The sequence below is a fragment of the Cervus canadensis genome, chromosome X (assembly GCF_019320065.1).
Source record: "Cervus canadensis isolate Bull #8, Minnesota chromosome X, ASM1932006v1, whole genome shotgun sequence".
NCBI classification, from domain to species: domain Eukaryota; kingdom Metazoa; phylum Chordata; class Mammalia; order Artiodactyla; family Cervidae; genus Cervus; species Cervus canadensis.
Window position 1 is genome coordinate 72,184,149 of NC_057419.1, and position 20,985 is coordinate 72,205,133.

Genomic DNA, 20,985 nt, shown 5'->3' on the forward strand with positions numbered 1-20,985 from the left:
CTTCCTTCCTCTTTGAGCCATGCAGTCTCCTGACAGCACTCATTATTGGTAAAGACTAACAGGAAGCAGCTAGAAGTGTGCTCTGCAATAGAAGTGCGCGCTCTGCAGTCTCCATAGGAGAGCAGTGGACAGAGGGATAGGCTTGAGGTTAAGCCAACAGCTTAACCAGCACAGTGGGGATGGCGGGGGGCGGGGGGGCAGATATCTGAACTAAATTTAAGAAGCACAGCCCTTTTAATCTTTTCTAAAGGGACAAAGGGTCATTCCTTAAACTGCCTTCATGAGTATTATTTTAGTCTTCAGAGAGACTCAGTAGCAAATCAAAGTTTTCTCCTAAATTCATAGAGGGCATGCTGCTTACTGGACACCCCCAGGAGCAGACCTGGATAAAGGAGTAGATTTTTGTGTGTGTGTGTGTGTGTTCTATGAAACCTTTTCTTTTTTTTTTCCATTTATTTTTATTAGTTGGAGGCTAATTACTTTACAGTATTGTAGTGGTTTTTGTCATAAGGAGTGGATTTTGATAGAAGGAGGCATAGAAGGGATTTCACAAACAGGCTTAACTGAGCAGAATGGAGGGCCTCGTGACTTGGAGATCGTCATGGTAACCATGGTGACTAAAATGTTTATGAGGCAGACTGTGGGACCCAGTATATTTTCTCCTGCTGTTGAAAATATTTCTTCATTTACAGATACTATTTCATTTAATAATAGCTACGAGATGTGAAGTAGTTCTTTTAAATGAGTAAATAGGTTTAATTTATCCTATCAACTTGAGCAGGACAAGAAAGTTCATCGTACACTGGCATTTTCAGCTGCTTTTACTGGAAAATGCAATTCATACTCATCCCCTTGCAACTTTGATCAATTTCAGCAAGATTCCAATAAAAAACCTATTTCTAAGTTTCATACAAAAATAAATCTTACCTAAAAAGCACAGTCTGCTTTTGCTATACTCTGACAGTGAAAGTATTAAAAAAAACTTCACATTATTAAAAAAATTCCACAATAAAAATAATTGTTTCAAATGGAAATGTGGTTTACAGTCCAAAAATTTCCAGACTAGCAATAATGAAATTCCATTATCTGCAGCAATTTCTGTAGTGATGGTATATTTGTGTCTGTGTCTCTGTGTTTGATATTATAAATATAACGAACCTGGCATATGCTCATACTAAGTTTGATTTTATAATAATGACTTTGATTTTTTAAAAATCTCATTAACAGACATTTTTTATACAGCAGTATCAACCTTGATCGATTTCATCACCTATTGTCATGATAAAGACCACAAAGTCCCTCAGTTTGAATTATGAAAACTATGATATCTCGGCAATACTCGAGTAATGAATTTGGATGGCACCTTGTGTTGGGAAGCAATTCTCTATGGGTCTTTGGTGTTTCTGTGTATCTTGCAAGTGAGATACCAACTACCCTTTTTTTTTTGGACAATCTTCTCAAGGATGTTTGTAAAGCAAACGACACTGAGATACAGAGATAGTGTGTCCCTCTGAAGAAAAGGACAGGCATGCTTGCTTCTCCTTACAAATGATTCAGGCTTCCTAAACTAACGATTTCCCTACTGTAGGGCAATCCACCATGTGGACAAGTATCCCCTAGCTTTCTCTGCATTGCTCTTTGGGAAATGGGGCTTGGGAAAACTGGCACCAAAATGCTGATACTCTGGCTACTGCTTGTATTCATTTTCTATTCAGTTCAGTTCAGTTCACTTGCTCAGTCGTGTCTGACTCTTTGTGACCCAATGAACCGCAGCACGCCAGGCCTCCCTGTCCATCACCAACTCCCGGAGTTCACCCAAACCCATGTCCATCAAGTCGGTGATGCCATCCAACCATCTCATCCTCTGTCATCCCCTTCTCCTCCTGCCCTCAATCTTTCCCAGCATCAGGGTCTTTTCAAACGAGTCATCTGTTCGCATCAGGTGTCCAAAGTATTGGAGTTTCAGCTTCAACATCAGTCCTTCCAATGAGCACCCAGACTGATCTCCTTTAGGATGGACTGGTTGGATATCCTTGCCATCCAAGGGACTCTCAAGAGTCTTCTCCAACACCACAAAAAAATTACCACAAAGTTAATGACTTATAGGAGCACAGATTTATTACCTTATGGTTCTAGAGGTCAGAAGACCGACAGATCTGACTGAGCTAACATCAAGGTGTCAGTTAGGGCTGTGTTCCTTCTGAACACTCCAGGGAAGAACTCATTGGCCTGCCTTTCTCAGCTTCTAAAGGCTGAACCCTTTCCCAGGGTTATGGTTCCCTTCCTGCATCTTCAAAGCTAGTAAGGTAGCATCTCACTGGCCCTTATTCCATCCTCACATCCTTTTCTCCGACCCCAGCCAGGAAACTTTGTTCACATTGAAAGGATCCTTGTGATTAGGACAGGCCATATGGCAGAAATTGAAGAGGAACTAAAAAGCCTCTTGATGAAAGTGAAAGAGGAGAGTGAAAAAGTTGCCTTAAAGCTCAACATTCGGAAAACCAAGATCATGGCCTCTGGTCCCATCACTTCATGGGAAATAGATGGAGAAACAGTGGAAACAGTGTCAGACTTTATTTTTTGGGGCTCCAAAATCACTGCAGATGGTGATTGCAACAATGAAATTAAAAGATGCTTACTCCTTGGAAGGAAAGTTATGACCAACCTAGATAGCATATTAAAAAGCAGAGACATTACTTTGCCAACAAAGGTCAGTCTAGTCAAAGCTATGGTTTTTCCAGTGGTCATGTATGGATGTGAGAGTTGGACTGTGAAGAAAGCTGAACACCGAAAAATTGATGCTTTTGAACTGTGGTGTTGGAGAAGACTCTCAAGAGTCCCTTGGATGGCAAGGATATCCAACCAGTCCATCCTAAAGGAGATCAGTCCTGGGTGCTCATTGGAAGGACTGATGCTGAAGCTGAAATGCCAATACTTTGGCCACCTGATGCGAAGAGTTGACTCATTTGAAAAGACCCTGATGCTGGGAGGGATTAGGAGCAGGAGGAGAAGGGGATGACAGAGAATGAGATGGCTGGATGGCATCACCGACTCGATGGACATGAGTTTAAGTAAATTCCGGGAGTTGGTGATGGACAGGGAGGCCTGGCGTGCTGTGTTTCGTGGGGTCACAAAGAGTCGGACACGACTGAGTGACTGAACTAACTAACCAGGATAATCCAGAATAAACTGTCCATCTCACGGTCTCTGCCCAAGCAGCTGCCTGTCTATCAGCATCCATGAAATTGTGCAAGCAGAAGAAAATTTCAGACCTTTTCTAGTACCTGAAGCTGTGACCCCTAGTTTGGAAATTGAATTCAGTCATCCTAGCAAACATATCTAACTGCAAGTTAAATAAAGCTAAACATGAGTGTCATTTTAAGCATCCATGGCTGCTTTAATATTTTCATGTTTAGAAAGCAGATGTCTCTACTTCCCAGGCCACGTGAACTAGATAAAACTATTAAATGAACTTGAAAAGTATTCTCCAAGTCAGTGGTTCTGAAGATTTAGCATGTGCCATAATGTCCTGAAAACTCGTCTGATAATCACATTCCTATCACAGCTCCATCCACCTGAGAATTTGCTCTGGATGTGATTGTTGTTGTTCAGTCGCTAAGTCATGTCTGACTCTTTGCAACCTCTTGGACTACAACTTGTCAGGCTTCCCTGTCCTTTACCATTTCCATGAGTTTGCTCAAACTCATGTCCACTGAGTCAGTAATGCCATCCAACCATCTCATCATCTGTCACCCCCTTCTCTTCTTGCCCTCAATCTTTCTTTTCAGCATCAGGGTCTTTTCCAATGAGTTGGCTCTGCAGAGGTCTAAATTTTTAACCAGTACCCCAAGTGATCTTTGCTTTGAGATCCAGTTTTTAATGACCAGTTACCTTTGTTGCTTTAGTAATTATATTTTTCTCTACTTGTACTGAAAATATATATACTTTAAATAAAATTCTAGAGTCATCATAGCAGTCATTCATCATTTATTCACTGTTTTCACTCAGCTGTGTTGTAGCCATATTTTTACTTCTCTCCATTGACACCAAATATAGACCCGTTGAGGCCACTGCATTCTAAGAGCTTCCCATGTCAAGTTGTTCTAACAGGCATTGTGTTTGTGAATAAAATAACTTCAGTTCAGTTCATTCTAATTTCAAGGGTTTACATTACATTTCACAGTTTTGGGAAAGATCATGAAGGTTTGTTTGGGGAAGATTTAAACATTTATAGACATAAATATTGGATAAAAACTAATATACTGTTGAATATTTTTTAATGACATACCCATATTTATGCTAATAGCATGAAATTGGAACTTATCAAAGGAGCAAGAAATCATAGCCAAAACAAGATACCAAAATTGCAAAACCTCCTGCACATATAGAAATGGATAAGTTTTCAGTCACTTCACCTAGGTTTATTGTTTGTAAGACTACACATGGACATTTATCACTTCGTCCTCATTGCTATTTTGTATCTGTTAAAGGGGACTTGAAATTCATTAGAGGAAAATATATTTTGTGTTACCTTCATAGCCTGCATAGTGTGGGAAAAACATGGTGGCTATACTGTCAAAGTATACGTAACAATGAAAATCACTTTGTAGATATATTTCATGGAGATCAAATTCTATTAAAATATAAATTTCATTCCCCAGGCTTTCTGTTCCTCCTAATAAATGAATCCCTAGTTTGCTAATCTAACTATATGACAAGTTCTAGTTTTTAACATCATACATCTCATAGGAAACTGGAATCCACTTATTTTCAGACTAGAATTTTTTTTAATGAGGTTTTCTTTTTTAAAATTAATTAATTTTAATTGGAGAATTATTGCTTTACAATATCATTATGGTTTTTGCCATACATCAACATGAATTGGCCACAGGTATCCACGTGACCACTTCAGTAAGTAATCGACACACACTTTCAAAGCCATCTCTTTTAGTCTAAGATTAAAATAGAAATCCATTTTATTTATTATACAGTGCCATTGTCCTTGCCATGTACTCTTATGTGTGTCACAAGTTGGCATATTTATTTGACATCTGACAACAAATCATAAGCAGTAAAAATATTTTCATTAATTTAATAAACATTGATGAGGTCCAGGGCCACCATAAATGCTTGTGAGGTTGTGCACTCTATGACTTCAGAGGTGCCATTCACATCATATTTATGAGTATGGTGCCCCCAGAGTTGTGCACTATACAACCTGCACTGTATAAGGTGGCCCCACCTCACATGAAGTCAGACACTATGATATGTGCCGGGCATGAATATAAGCATAATGACATCAAAGTAGCTTTTCTTTTAGAACTTGCAGTTCAGTGAGGAGGACTGATAATTAAAGGAACCAATGGTAAGTCCTATGCCAAGCAAAGTATAAGACCTTCCTGTCAATATAGCCATCCAATTAAAATAGAAGAGCAAATAAAGGTGAGCAGTTAAGGCTAGAACTTGTCCTGGGAGCATTTCAAGTTATGAGATCCTAAGCCAGATTTTCCTTTTCTATAGCTGCTCAGTAGTAACACAAAATTCAATCACAAATATTGTACTTGTGTAGATGAGCTAGGTGGTCTTTATAGCAACCCCCTTCTCATGGTAAGGCCATAGCTATTAAATAAAACACTATTTTGCTATGTTTTCTGTTTTCTCCCAGGCTCTGATCTGGCTTTGCCTCCTGATCTCACTAATCCCATCTTGTGTGTCTTTACTGTGTACATATTCAGCTTTTGATCTTGTTCTTATTTGGTAATCCATCTCTTAGAACTTAATGCTTCTGAGATCCTAGAGGTTTCTCAAGTCAAACTCAATGAACTTGGTCCTCTTTTTCTATACCATGCAGCTTTGGCCCAGCTCCACCTACTTTTATATATTTAAACCCTGATTTTTGAACCTCAGCCCTGGAATCCACTGCTGCTTCCAATATGAGCTTGAATTTTTTTTTTTGTCTTAAGGCCAAGTCTAGATACAGAATTTTGTTCTAATAAATAGAAGCTTCATGAGGGCAGGAATTTTGATGGTGTTTTTTTTTTTCAGGCACACCTTTAGTGCCTAGACCTATGCTTATCATTTAGTGCTTATTAAGTATTTGCTAAGTAATTAAATGTGTGTGGGACAATACACAAGGATTCCAGTGGCCTTTGGCTGGGACCTGCCTTCTATTTATCTGAAGGTGCAGCTTGCTCAGTTTCCGGGAGCACTCCCGGAGCGCCCAACAGGGAGATTCTCAGGGCTACACTGCAGCTGAGTAACTCCACAGTCTCAGAATCCAGACAAAATCCCCTTCCATCTCACCGTGGCAGGAAACTGTTCATGGAAATATCAACAGTGACTTAGAGTCTCAATCCCTCTTCCCTTCCAGATGTACTTACATAAGTGGAGGTCCTCAGTGCAAGCAGTATACTTGTCTTCAGGGTTTCTTGAAGGGCAGACAAAACAGATTACCGCACAACTCTGGGAAGGATTCTGGAAAAATAAAAATAGTATTTTGGGGCATTTCCCTGGAAGTCCATCCAGTAGTTAAGACTCCACACTTCCAGTGCAAGGGGCACAGTTCTATCACTGGTCTGGAAACTAAGATCCCACCTGCCACGCAGCCTGTCCAAAAAAAAGTTCTTTGGGTAGTTTTCCTCTCTCATTGCTGTTTTCATTCCAACTTTATTAAGTTTTTTGCTTTGTTTTGTTTTTAACGTAGACCAGTTTTCAAGTCTTTATTGAATTTGTTGCAATATTGCTCCTTTTTTTTTTCTTATTTTGGTTTTTTGGCCATGAAGTGTGTGGGACCTTAGCTTGTGGCAGAGGCCTATGAGTCCCTTAAACTGATGCACTTGCTGTTCTGAATTTGAAGGCTGAGCTGCTCTCAAGCACAATTACAGTAGGAAATCACTGGGATCGCCTCCCAGGACTTTGTATATGTGATAGATCTAATGTCACATGTTCCCCCAAAAGAAAGGCTTGATCTGGACTATAGAAACACATCTGAAGATGTATTTTTATATCCAAGATATAAAATCTGAAGTTCATCCCTCCCCAGCCTAGATCCTTACCTTCAAGACTGATGACCACAGCTGAGCCTCTGTGACCTAGGTGATACCAGCCCCTCAGCTCTCTGTCTTGTGTCTATTCCTTTCACTTTCTGGCCCCAAGAAATAGTACTTACCTGCTTGGAATGAGAATTTCTGTGCCTCACAGCCATCTTAAAAGCTTGCTAATATCACCACGAATGGCTGTGGAATCTGGATTTTTTTTTTTTATATTTAGTTTTAAGCCAGTTCTTTCACTCTCCTCCTTCACCCTCATCAAGAGGCTCTTAAGCTCCTCTTTGCTTTCTGCTATTAGAGTGGTATCATCCACATATCTGAGGTTGTTGATGTTTCTCCCACCTATTTTGATTCCAGCTTGTAACTCATCCAGCTCGGCATCTCTCACGATGTGCTCAGCATGTAGGTTAAACAAACAGGGTGACAGCAGACAGCCCTGTTGTACTCCTTTCTCAATCCTGAACCTATCAGTTTTTCCATACAGGGTCTAACTTGTTGCTTCTTGATCCGAATACAGGTTTCTCAGGAGACAGGTAAGATGGTCTGGTATTCCCATCTCCTTAAGAGCTTTCCACAGTTTGTTATGATCCATATAGTCAAAGGCTTTAGTACAGTTGATGAAACAGAGGTAGATGTTTTTCTGGAATTCCCAGGCTTTCTCCATGATCCAGCGAATGTTGGCAATTTGATCTCTGGTTCCTCTTCCTTTTCTAAACCCAGCTTTGGACATCTGGAAGTTCTTGGTTCCCTCCTTCCTAACCTTTGGCAAAAACAAATCTTCTTACTGTCTCCATAGTCTTGCCTTTTCCAGAATGTTCTATAGTTGGAATAATATAGTATGTACCCTTTTCAGATGTGTTTTCATTTAGTAATATGCATTAAGTTTTCTTCCATATCTTTTCATGACTTCCATAGGTCATTTCTTTTATTCCATTGTCTGGATGGACCACAACTTGTTGATTTACTCACCAACTGAAGGACATCTTGGTTTTTTCTAAGTTCTTGGAATTTATGGATAAAGCTGCTGTAAATGTCCATGTGCAGATTTTTACATGGGTATGAGTTTTCAATACATTTGAGTAAATACCAAGGAGTATGATTGCTGAATTGTATAGTAAGAATATGTCTAATTTTGTAAGAAACTACAAAACTGTCTTTCAGAGTGGCTGTACCATTTGCATTCCCACCAACAATGAATGAAAATTCATGTTATTCCACATCCTTGCCAACATTTGGTATTGTCAGTGTTCTAGATTGTGGCCATTCTAATAGGTGAGTAGAGGTATCTCATTTTAATTTGCATTTCCCTGATGACATATTATGTGAAACATCTATTCATATACTTGTTTGCCACCTGTGTATCTCTTTTAGAAAGGGAATCTGTTAAGATTTTTGACCCATTTTTTAAATCACATGGTTGTTTTCTTACTGTTGAGTTTTAAAAATTCTTTGTATATTTTGGATAAAAGTCATTCATCAGATGTCTTTTGTAAATATTTTCTCCCGGTCTGTGGACTGCCATTTCATTCTCTTGACATTGTCTTCCAGAGAGCAGAACTTAGTAATTATCACAAAGTGCAGTTTGTCAGTTCTTTCTTACATGGGTCATGCTTTTGGTGCTGTATCTAAAAAAATCCTTGACATATTCAGCGTCATCTAGGTGTTCTTCTGTGTTATCTTTTAGGAGTTTTATAGTTTTATGTCTTATATGTAGGTTTGTGATCCATTTGGACTTAATTTTTATAAACAGTAGAAGATCTGTGTTAAGATTATGTCCAGATTCTAAAGATACATACAGATTAAAAGTTGCCTCCTGGGTCTGCCCATTTCAGAAGGAGAGATGTTGAGGTCTCTAACTGTAACAGTGGCTTAATCTATTTCTCCTTGCAGTTCTATCAGTTTTGCCTCATTTATTTTGATTGTATATTGTTGGGGGCATACACATTAAGATTATGTCTTGTTGGAGCATTGACCCCTTTATCATTACAAAATATTCCTATTTATTGCTGATAACTTTCCTTACTCTGTATACTATGAAATTAAGATACTTACTCCTGCTTTCTATTGATTTGTGTTAGCATGGTATGTTTTTCTCCATCTTTTTACTTTTAATCTATATGTATCTTTATAGTTAAAGTGGGTTTCTGACACACAATACATAATCTTATTTCTTTTATCCTCTCTGACAATCTCTTTAAATTGGTGTATTTAGACCACTGATACCCAAAGTGATTATTGATATATTTGGATTCGTATCTAGCATATTTGTTACTGTTTTCTATTTTTTTGGCTTGCTTTTTGTTCCTAATTTTGTCTTTCATTATTTTTCTGCCTTTTGTGGTTTTAACTCAGCATATTATAGGATTCCCTTTTCTCTTAGCATAGCATATCAGTTATATTTTATTTTTGCCTTTTAAACTTGCTGTTCTAGAATTTGCAATATATGTTTATAACTAATGTGATTCACTTTTCATGTAACAGTATACAGTTTCATGGGTAGTGCAAATACCTTATTATAACAAAATAATTCTAGTTCTCTCCTGTCCCTTTAATCATCATCATCATTCATTTTGCTTATACATAAGCATCTAATTTTTTTCTTGATTGGTGGGTTGTCAGATTCTCACATCAGAAAGGCCTTGGACTTTGTCTTTTCCTGTTGCCCTATGAGATTAACCAAACTGCAGCTTAGTTTTTCAGATGTTTCTCCTAGATTAGAAAAAGTCATCAAGGCAAAATTAGCTTTGGAAACTTAGTTAATCTTTCTGGGCTTTCACTTTTTCCTTTATTCTCTTGACTATCATGCTGTCTTTTTCATGTTTTTTGAGAAGCTATTTTAAAACTTTCTTTATTATTTGCTAGGGGAGAATGGATATTTGTTAATCTACCTTGCCATTTCAAGAACTGAAACTCTCACAACATTAGTTTTTAAATTCTATTTTCAATGAGAACTTCTTTGCAATACAAACACAATTTAATGGTCAGCACTCAGCACAGATTTGTGGAGCACTGTCAGGGGTCATGTTTCAGAGAGCTGGCTTCCTTTTCTCTTCATGGATTTAGAAGGAAGAAGAACATGTATTATTAATCATCCTCTCAAATTACAGCATAAAAATACTGGCACTGAAAGAGAATCCAAAGGAGAAGGGGAGAGATTTTTTTATAGGATGTTAGAGCCTCAACTTTTCAAACCATTTAGGCCCTGATGTTACTGGCATATGAACAGTACAGATTTAAGTGATTTTTCTGGAACCAACTTGATTGCAGCAGAGAATATAAACGGTTTGAGTGAGAGACCTCTTTCCTTATGCATGGCTTAGGGCATACTCTTGTGATTTTCCCCAGAAACTTAGAGAAAGAAAATTAACTTGGACCTTTCTCAGTCAAATCAATTCTTTCATTTGTGCTTAGGCTGGTCACTTCTTTATTTGGTAGGAATTAGTCCTGCTTACATGGTTTTTCAGCAAAGGTTTGTTTTATTTTAACCCTCATCCTTAAAACCTAGACATTTGAAGAATGTTAGAAAATATCACATGAAATTATTGAAATTGAACCCAGAAGATTTTCAGTGACCTATATAATAAGCAATCAGAAATAAACAGGATTTTAATTTCTTCTAGATGTTCAAGCATGTAATTTTTAAATGCCGTTTTTAAAAACCTAAGCTATTTGATAGCAATTGAGTTCTAATTGCTCAAAAGTATGTTCCAACACAGTTATTACAGAAATCGGTGATTGCCAGAGGTAGATAGATATAATTTAAATCTACACAAATTAGTTATCATTGATCCAGTTGACACTCCGTACATTTTTGTTTTAATTCTCCTTGTTTATTAGCCAAAGGCAGTTCACATAGATTTATAATCATGACTCATGATATGCACCAGTTGCTTTTTATTTAAACAAATGGCATTGATTAATATTGTCTAAAAATCATTGTTGTTTTACATTCGTATATGTGAATGTACTGATATTTTTAAGGCAAAAATCTGATGGCTAATCTTTATAAAGAAGTTGCTCAAAACCTAAACTTTGTATTCAATATAAGATATGATTTTTGTGAAGAAAAGTGCCTATCAAGTGACACAATTGAATTTTTTGTTGTTCAATTTGAATTTCTTTATTCATTCAAGAAGATGTTTTTCTATTTGTAATTCATTTGTCATATCCTCATCACAAGTGCATCTTGAAAAGTAGTTAAATCAAGTTTTTCAATTGAGAGTAATTGAAGAGGTGATGAAGCATGGTTTCTGGAGATTGCATACATATAATTTTCTAACTTTTCCCCTTGAATGTGGTATAAAACACTGTCAACAATATAATATTGATCTATTATTGAAACTTTGAATAGCTCCTAATGATGACCGCTAGATTCACTGACTGTGAATATTAAGGAACTTACTAAGCAAAACTAAGTTCTCCCTCATTCTGGGGCAAGAGTACTTAGCACAAGTACCAGGTGGCATATGGAATGATGAGAACAACATGACTCTGGAGTTGGAGAGAGTTTTTTCATATAACAGCGCTGTTCTTAACACAGGCAAGTAGCCTTGCTCCCCTAATCTATAGTTTGGGATCTCAATTGCTTCTGCCTCACAGGATGTTGTGAAGATTGAGACAAAATGTAATGGCTGAAACTTTTCATATGATTGGAAAACTGGGCATATGAACTAGTAACTATAGTGAAATCAGTAAAAAATAGAACTAAAACCAGTGTGCTATAGAATAGGTTTATGGGAGTGATCAGTTTCTACACATAGTTAATTTTTTTCTTTTAATTTTATTGTGATAAGAATACAACATAGTATCTGCCCTGTTAATTTTTTTACATCCTCAATACAGTGTTTTTGGTTATAGTCAATATGTCATACAGTGGGCTACAGTAGAGTTTATTGATCTTGCTAAAATTTATACCCATTGATAACTGACTCCTCATTTTACCCACTCTTCAGCCCCTGGAAACCACCATTTCACAATTAGAGTCTATGAATTTGAGTATTTTTGATACCTCATATAAGTGGAATCATGCAGTATTTGCCTTCTGTAACAGATCTGTTTCATTTAGTGCAGTGTTCACAAGTTTCACTTATATCATGTGTCAATTTCTTCCTTTTTAAGGCTCAGTACTATTCCATTGTATGTATATACCACATGTTTTAAAATTTATTCATCTGTCCCAATTGGCTCTTGTGAATAGTACCGCAATGAACATGGGGATGCTCATACCTCATTGAGATCCTGACTTCAGTTATTTTGGATAACTGGGATTTGAAGTGGGATTGTTGAATGATACAATTAATTTTTAAGAAGTTGGAAAATGAATGAGGTGAGAGGTGATATTTCACTGGTTGGACTTGGTTATTTCTGATAATCCCAAATTCAGTATAGCTGTGCCTTGATTTGAATTTAATCTAAGGTGGTTGGTTTGAGTTTGAGTGTGGGAGTCAGGAATGTTTGTTTGTTGTGATTTTGATGTAATTTTCACTTGTTTTAGCACCTTTCTTCTGTACATTCAAGATACCATGTTAATACTACTGACACAAAAGTAACTTTTCTCCCTGATGAAAGCCTTAAGGGCATTCTAAGACTTAAGTTTGTCAAGGGCTTTTAATCATCTTTTTCTTTATAAAGACACTAACTAGAAGTTTGATATAAGGAAAATTAAATGTATTTGATGAACTTAACTTCCATTTGTCCAGTCACAAATGTTATAACAATCCTCTGCTGCTGCTGCTAAGTCACTTCAGTCGTGTCCGACTCTGTGTGACCCCATAGACGGCAGCCCACCAGGCTCCGCCATCCCTGGGATTCTCTGGGCAAGACCACTGGAGTGGATTGCCATTTTCTTCTCCAAAGCATGAAAGTGAAAAGTAAAAGTGAAGTCTCTCAGTCGTGTCCGACTCTTTGCGACCCCATGGACTGCAGCCTACCAGGCTCCTCCGTCCATGGGATTTTCCAGGCAAGAGTACTGGAGTGGGTTGCCATTGCCTTCTCCGAATCCTCTGCTAAGAATCAGCATATAAGAATTTCATGTTGCTTCCTTTCATCATTATTTTTTTTTATCTAATGTGCTGGAAAGGCATATAACATTTAAACTTTGCTGATAGCTAAAATAGTTTTTAAAATATAGGTATAGAGACAAGGTTGGACACTATTTGAAGTTAAAAGGAATATAATGAAGACATTTGAAGCTCTGGTATTTAAGAAAGGAATTAGGGGAAAAAGAAATGAATTAAGATAAGAAGTAATACAAATTAGTCATCATAACTAGATCAGGGTGACAGTCAAAATATTTTAATTTTAATACTGCTTATTTATTAGCCAAAGGCAATTTCCATACAATTATAACCATGAATCATGATGTACAATTGCTTTTTTTAAAATGACATTGATTAATAGTGTTTAACAATTGTTTCCCTTTCACAATGTCTATATTAGCATTTTTAAGATAAAGCAGAATTTTGAAAATAAATTGCTTCAGAAATTCAAACTTTATATTTTGCCATATGCTTAGTATATGTGTTATTAGCACTGTTGGGTACGAATAAGATAAAGGTCTGGATCGCAGGATCATTAAAGCTATCACATAATTTAAAAAACACATCTTGTAAATAATAACCAGTTCAATTTGCAAATTGATTGTTTCAAGATAAGTCTCCGTGGTTCTCAGTGTCATTTTTAGTATTTGTGTAATAGGTTTAATAGGGCTTCCCAGGTGGCGCTAATGGTGAAGAACCCACCTGCCAATGCGGAAGCCATAAGAGAAGCAGGTTCAATCCCTGCGTCGGGAAGATCCCCTGGAGGAGGGCATGGCATCCCATGCCTGTATTCTTGCCTGGAGAATCCCACGGACAGAGGAGCCTGGTGGGCGCCAGGCTTCTTTGCTTCTTGCCAAGAATCGGACGCAACTGAAGCTACTTAGCATGCACACATACAATAGGTTTAATACTGTGGAGTTGTTGTGAAGAATAAAGGAGGTAACACAGGAAAAAGGGAGGTGAGAGAGAAAGCACATGTAAGGTCAGCACTGAGGACCTAAGAGGAAAATATAGATAGTGGAAGTTTTGCAGAGACGACCACCTTGACCTCCATAACCTCCTGCCTGGACTGCTTCAGTTGCCTCTCCTCAGCTTTTATCAAAATGCATTGAAATCTTTACACAATATGAACCAGATTCTTTCTCTTTTGCTTAAGTTCCCATTGTGCTTAGACTTAATCTAAGCTCTCTGTTCTAATTTCTAAAGTTCCAAATTACCTGCCTTTACTTAACCCTTTGACTTCAGCCACAATTTTCTCTCCTGCTCACTATGCTTTAGCAGAGCTGGCCATGTGTCTCCTTTTGTTCCTACAAAATACCAAGCTCATTACAACCATTCAGCTTTTGCATTAATGTGTACCTCTATTTGGAATGCTTTCCCCTGGTTTGTACGTGGCTGATTCCTTCTTGTCATTTAGAGCTGTCGTGTTTTTAGAGGGGCTTTCCATGACCATCTCTTCTGAAAGAGCCACCTAGTAACTATGAAATCTTCTCATTGAATTGGATGAGCAGAAAATATAACTAACTGATAGTTCTTTGATTTTTTTTTGCTGTTTATTGACAGATTACTTTTCTTTGTCCACTAAAATGTAAACTCCATGAGAGGAGCAGCTTTTTCTGTCTTGCTCACCGATGTGACCCCAGCACCTAGAAGAGTACTTGACATCTAGGAAATACTCAGTGAATACTTATTAAATGAATGAATATTGGATGGATGAGAATATTGCTTTAAAGATGTATCTTCTGGATCAGCCAAATTTAGAGAGTAGGACTATTAATCCTAAAGGTTACTACAGTAATTCTAGTATAAAATGGTAGGAATACACAATATTGATTCTTAATCCTTTAAGAAACTAATAAAAACAAATGGCCTTTCTTTATAAACTCACATAGGTATATGTTGAGTTGCCCAAAAGGTTTTGGCCAACCCAATACAAAATTACACACACTGTCTGTGGGTTCACAGATTCTCTGTTACTTCCCCACAACCCCTTGGATTCTTCTATAAAAATCCCTAGTCTACACACTCTAATCCATGAAATGGACGTGGAAAATACAGGAGACATTTTAAGGAAAAAAATTAGCATTCAGATTACTAACTTGAGGAATAATGCTAAGAATGATGCCATTAAAATATTGAATTGAGAAGTACAGATGATGGTAAGGTGATAGTTTTGGATTTTGTAACACATTGGCAATGAGAATTAGAGAAACATAGATATAATATTGAATGAAAGAACACAGACACAAAAATGTCATGATGTGTAATGGATCTAAACTCTGAAGCATAAAAGATGCTAGGGATACATTTTTATTTGATAAAGGGTAAAGAAAATGAGTACTTTTCCTGAAAATCAGGAGAGTGATTACTTATGAGCAGTGTAGAATGACACGTGAACCTGGAGGGGGCATCTGGATAATGTTCAAAATTTGCACTGGAGAGTGGTTTCATGGGTGCTTGCTTCATGATACACAATTGAGCTGTACATTTTGTGTAGTTTTTTGCATATGTGTTAAATTTATGTCACATTTTTTTAAAAAAGCAAAGCTAGATAAAAATGTATCATCAGATGTAACAAAAACGAAGAAAAGCTATCTTGAAGGACCACCATCTTTTCATCTCTTATATTTTGTGAAAGCTTAATCTATTTCCAGAATTAGCAAATAGAATTTAAAAAAAAAGGGAAAGCCATAGATTATGAGTATCTCTGTTTTACAGGTGAGAAAATGAAGTCTAACAAGTTTGAATATAAACAGTATCACACAATGAGCTGGAAATGAGAATCAGTTCTGTTATCTATGAGTATGGACTTTTTAAATTACAGCCTGATATTTCTGGCTGAATTCCCCCTTTGACCTGTGAATTGAAACTTAGATATTATAAAAATTTTAAATATTTAAATAAACTTCCCCATTCTTGGAAAAATATTTATATCTCAAATCTGTTTCCTGTAATAGATTGGTATCTTGAAATGGAAGGGCTTCCCAGGTGGTGAAGTGGTAAAGAATCTGCCTGCCAATTCAGGAGACGCAAGAGATGAGCGTTCGATCCCTGAATGGGGAAGATCCCCTATAGCAGAATATGCAACCCATTCCAGTATTCTTGGCCTGGGAAATCCCATGGACAAAGGAGCCTGGGCTAACAGTGCTCATGACTGAGTGGGCGCTTGTGTGCACACACACACACACACACACATTTGAGATGGACTTTTAAAGATACATTTTTGAGGTAATTTTTCTCTGGAGATTTTCTCTATTAGAAGTCAATGAACATCATGAAATATATTCATCCAGTAAATCTCTTCAGAATTAATGGATAACTGGCAAATGATGCATATGAGTTCAATATAGGATGTTAAGAAAGTAAATGAGTTACAATTTCTTTTCACATGAAAGGATAAGATTTCACACCCAGTGTTCATGAATGTTTATTATTTCTTGCATTTACTTGAATTGCTTTGTTATTCTAAAATATAATGGATAGGTGTGTACATGGCATTTATCTTATAATTAAAAAAAGGGTTTCTTACAGTATACATTAAAAAGCACATGAGTTAGAGATGGTACAGCACAATTATATATCCTTGTTCACATGTGAAACCAACAGCAAAGAGTGAAGCTATTAATATGTCTGATTCATGCAACAAATATTTATCTAGTGTCCAGTAAGGCAAGTTTAAAAGTGTTGTATTAGCAATGTTTACAAGTTAATGATTTGCATTCCAGACATAAAGGTTATTATATTGCCTGTTTGTGATTTAATCCTGGTTCTCTGCATGAATCTGTTTCTTATTATTCCAGAGTCATCTTTATTACCTGTGTATTCATCTGTTAAATAATAATCAATTAGTGATGAAAGTCAAAGCCTGCAGTGGGGATATGGGCAAAATACACATCCAGTGTGCTATTAATGTTGTTGTTTTAGTCCCTCAGTTGTGTCTGACTCTTTTTGACCCCATGGACTGTAGCCCACCAGGCTCCTCTGTCCATGGGATTTCCCAGGCAAGAATAGCAAGAATACTGGTATTAATACTCTTGGTTTAAAGGACTGTTTTCACGTGCCAAGTTTTGATTGTTCTGAATACTTGGATGTATTGCTGCCTTTCATCACACCAGAAAATGTGGAATTCTTCATTTCTTTGTTTTCCATGGCTTTCACACCAGCCATTGAGATTCATTGTCAATCTGGCTGCCATCTTTCATATATTATGGCACCTGGAATTAAGCATAATGCTTTCAGAGTAATATGTTTATGCAGTTCAGAATTTCACTGTATTCTAAATGGAGAGCTCATAATTACATTGTTCAATAGTTTGTCACAATGCTCAGAGGAATACTTTAGAAAATTAAAGGGAAGACAAAAAACTATTTCATTATTTAATGACACACTTTCTACTCATTCTTTCTTGTTTTAAAATACAGAAAAATTTTCTTTCTTTTCATCTGAGATTTGTGATCAAAATCAGATGAACAGATATTGAATACTTACTCTTGCAAGAAAAAGTAGAAAATATAGAGAGGTACAACATACACTATTTGCCTTCAACTGATTTATAATTCATTTAGACAAAGGAGAAAATTAAATACCATAATAATATGATACAATATTTAAATAAGAATTCATATTTATTATAAAAAGTTTATAAAAGCATCATATTTCAGTATTACTATTAAAGTCTATACTTAAATTTCATATGCAATCCAAAATTATAAATAAATACCAATATGAATACATAGGAAGCAAGCCAAGCTTCATGTTTTTTAGTACCATTGGACTGTCAGTTACTAAAATTTTATGTAGTTGATTACTGCTATGAGATATAGAAACTGACATTTTCAATTTTTGTTTCTTCTTAGGGCCTTTCTGATTTATATGAAGATTAAAGATTGTTTTCACTTTGGGTTTGAAAGAACTGCATATTTATCTGACATATAATTTATAATTAGAATTTAGGAAAGAAGTTTTTGTCTATTTTAAGAGGTAGAAATCATTTACTTTTTATTGATGGTATATTCAAATTTGTGATGATACACTGAATTTCATGCTCATATAAACTGGAGATAATTAAGGTATATCATTAGTTTTAAAATATAAATATTTCTAAGATATTTATAAACCCATATTAAACTAATTTACTCGAGTATGTATTTATGAACAAAAAAATGCTCATTTCAAATTCCAGAAAGCACCAAATTTTAAGATACCAGGTGTTGAAAACATTAATTTCTAGAGCTCACACTCATTAATACTTTAAAATTAGACATTCTAAAAGCAAAAAAAAAAAAAAATTAAGGCTCTAATTTGTTGCAATTGACATTTCTTTCTAGGTAGAACATTTGATTCCATAATTTCCACACTATAGACATGGAAAAGAGTTTTAATATATGTGCATTATAATGTACAAATAGATCTCAAGGAAACAGAGTAGTCAGTTCTCTAATTTGGTTTGAAATGAATTTGAATGTTTTAGTTATTCTCAGATCAGTATGTCAGAAATATTTTTTTAAGCTACAAATATCTAAAGTAGATTTGTTTTATTTTTCAGTAAGAATGGCATCAGAATAAAGGGAAAAAATGATGAAGAATGTACTTTTCTATTGCACATGCACCAACAAATGGAGAATATCTTTTATATATTATAGAAAGGCCATAGCATCAGTTTCTCCTCTCTCAAGCAATTGAACAGGAATGCTAAGCAAAGCTACCTCCTTGCAATCATTCAGAAAAGAGTATTGATGGCCTGCTATGTATACGGCACCTGGTTTTGAGGCAGTAGAGGACACTTAGAAATATAATACCTGGTCCTTTTCCATAAGAAGTGTCAATCTAGACCGGGCATAAGCCATGACAATGGATGATAAATCACTGTACAAGAACGAATACAAAAACTAGACAGCGATATAAAGAATGGCAGCAAACACAATGTGGTAAGTGATACAGGAGGTATGTACTCTAGAAACCCTAAGAAAGAAAATACCATTCTTGGCTGGTTATGCATTAAGATATTATACCAGTCAATTCTGAAACATTGACCATAGATTTATTATATAGAGTTATCTAAAATCATGCCTGTCTTTTATTCTTTGTAGACATAGAAGAGTTTGATTAAAAATAAAAATATTTGGTTTGATGTAGTAGATCAAACCTCTATAAACCTCTGTTCTCAGTGTTTTGGCAAATAATTGGGTATTCATTAAATGTGTAAAGGCTACCCTTGTTATTCATATTGGTAAAATACAGGAAAATTATGTTTCTTACTCTTATCTAGACTACCTTGTTTGGATTACTTGATCATCTGGAATTCTAGAAATGCCAGTTTATGTAAATGATACCAGTATCTCTTTATTTGGCTACTAGATTTAAAATGTATTTAAATGGGAGTTGAGATAAACTCAATAAGATGGAGAAATTCACATGGTGTTAGATTTCTAAATAATGTGATTCTCATATTTGGAGGTGTCTCTAATAGAAAGGTAGATTCTAAATTGCATATTAATCTTCACTTTCTTTCACATCCAAACTCCAGTTTTTCTTCTTTAGAAAATCCAATGTTATATATCTACAGGGATGATTTTTGTTTTTAATTAATTCCAAATGATGTTAATACTCACTATCCATATCCTAGGGTAAAAATATCTATATTTCCTTGTGCATTTCTTCTAAACCTTCTACAGTTTAATCTCTTAACCAAAGTTAGAAAGAATTCTTGCTTATTTATTGTAAGAATAATTTCCATAAAAATTACTAAACTATTTGTTGAAAATGAGAAACACTGAAGAAATGCACATTATCAATATTTTCAGGACGTGTAAGTTTTAGAATTTTCAAAATCTCTTTGAAAACTCATGTCATTATTCAATTCAGTTTGAATATTAGAGCATGCTGGCCTCGAGCTCATGATCAGACATAGATTAATAAAGCCTCAGTCAGGCTTAGGGAATTATATAATATATATTTAGAAATAGTACTGCTTGTAATAGACAAGTGGCTTCTGCATGTCAGAGAAATTAAAGCCAAATTGTACAGCCTTCACAAGTATACATCTAAAGGGATGTGTAACATTCCTGCAGAGGGTATCAGTCCTGAGCTGGAAGAAGGATATCCAGAAGATTGTTGTTCATTTATGATCTAGACATAGTTGATCATGCTCAGGCTAAATCCTACCACCCCATATTTATCATTTCTATGATTCAACATCAGTTTATTTAACCTACCTTGGCCCTTTTTTTTTTCACTTGTGTGAAATGAGACTAGATTTTGCAAAATTCAGGGCTTATTGAGAGGATTACATTTGTATCTTAAAGAAAAGTAATCTCTTTTGTTCATTTATTAAACAGATGTTTGGGGGATGCTTAGTGGAGATATAATCATAACAAAAACAGACTTGGCTTTAGTCATCAAGGCTAAGACTGTTAGATGAAGAAGTAAATGTCAAATTGATATGGTGAATGGATAGAGAAAATGTGGCATATACATATAATGGAGTATTACTAAGCCTTTAAGAAGAAGGAAATTCTACCATATGGGACAGCATGGATGAACCTGGAGGACGTTATGCTAAGTAAAAGGACAAACATGTCATGCTTCTACTTACATGAGCTCTCTAAAATGGTAAAACATAGAAGCAGACAGTTGAACTGTGGTTTCCAGGGTCTTTGGGGAAGAGGAACTAGGGAGTTGCCATCCAATGAGTAGTAAATTCTAAGAATCTGCTCTACAACATATTGCTTACAGATAACAATGCTGTATTGTGTATATCCAAACTCATCAAATTGTACATGTTAAACTTGTGCAGTTTTAATGTATCAAATACACTGGAGTAAATTTGTTTAAAAAATGAAAGAAAAGATAGATGAGGATGTTGTCTGCTAGACAGAATGAGGATACAGAAGAAGGGA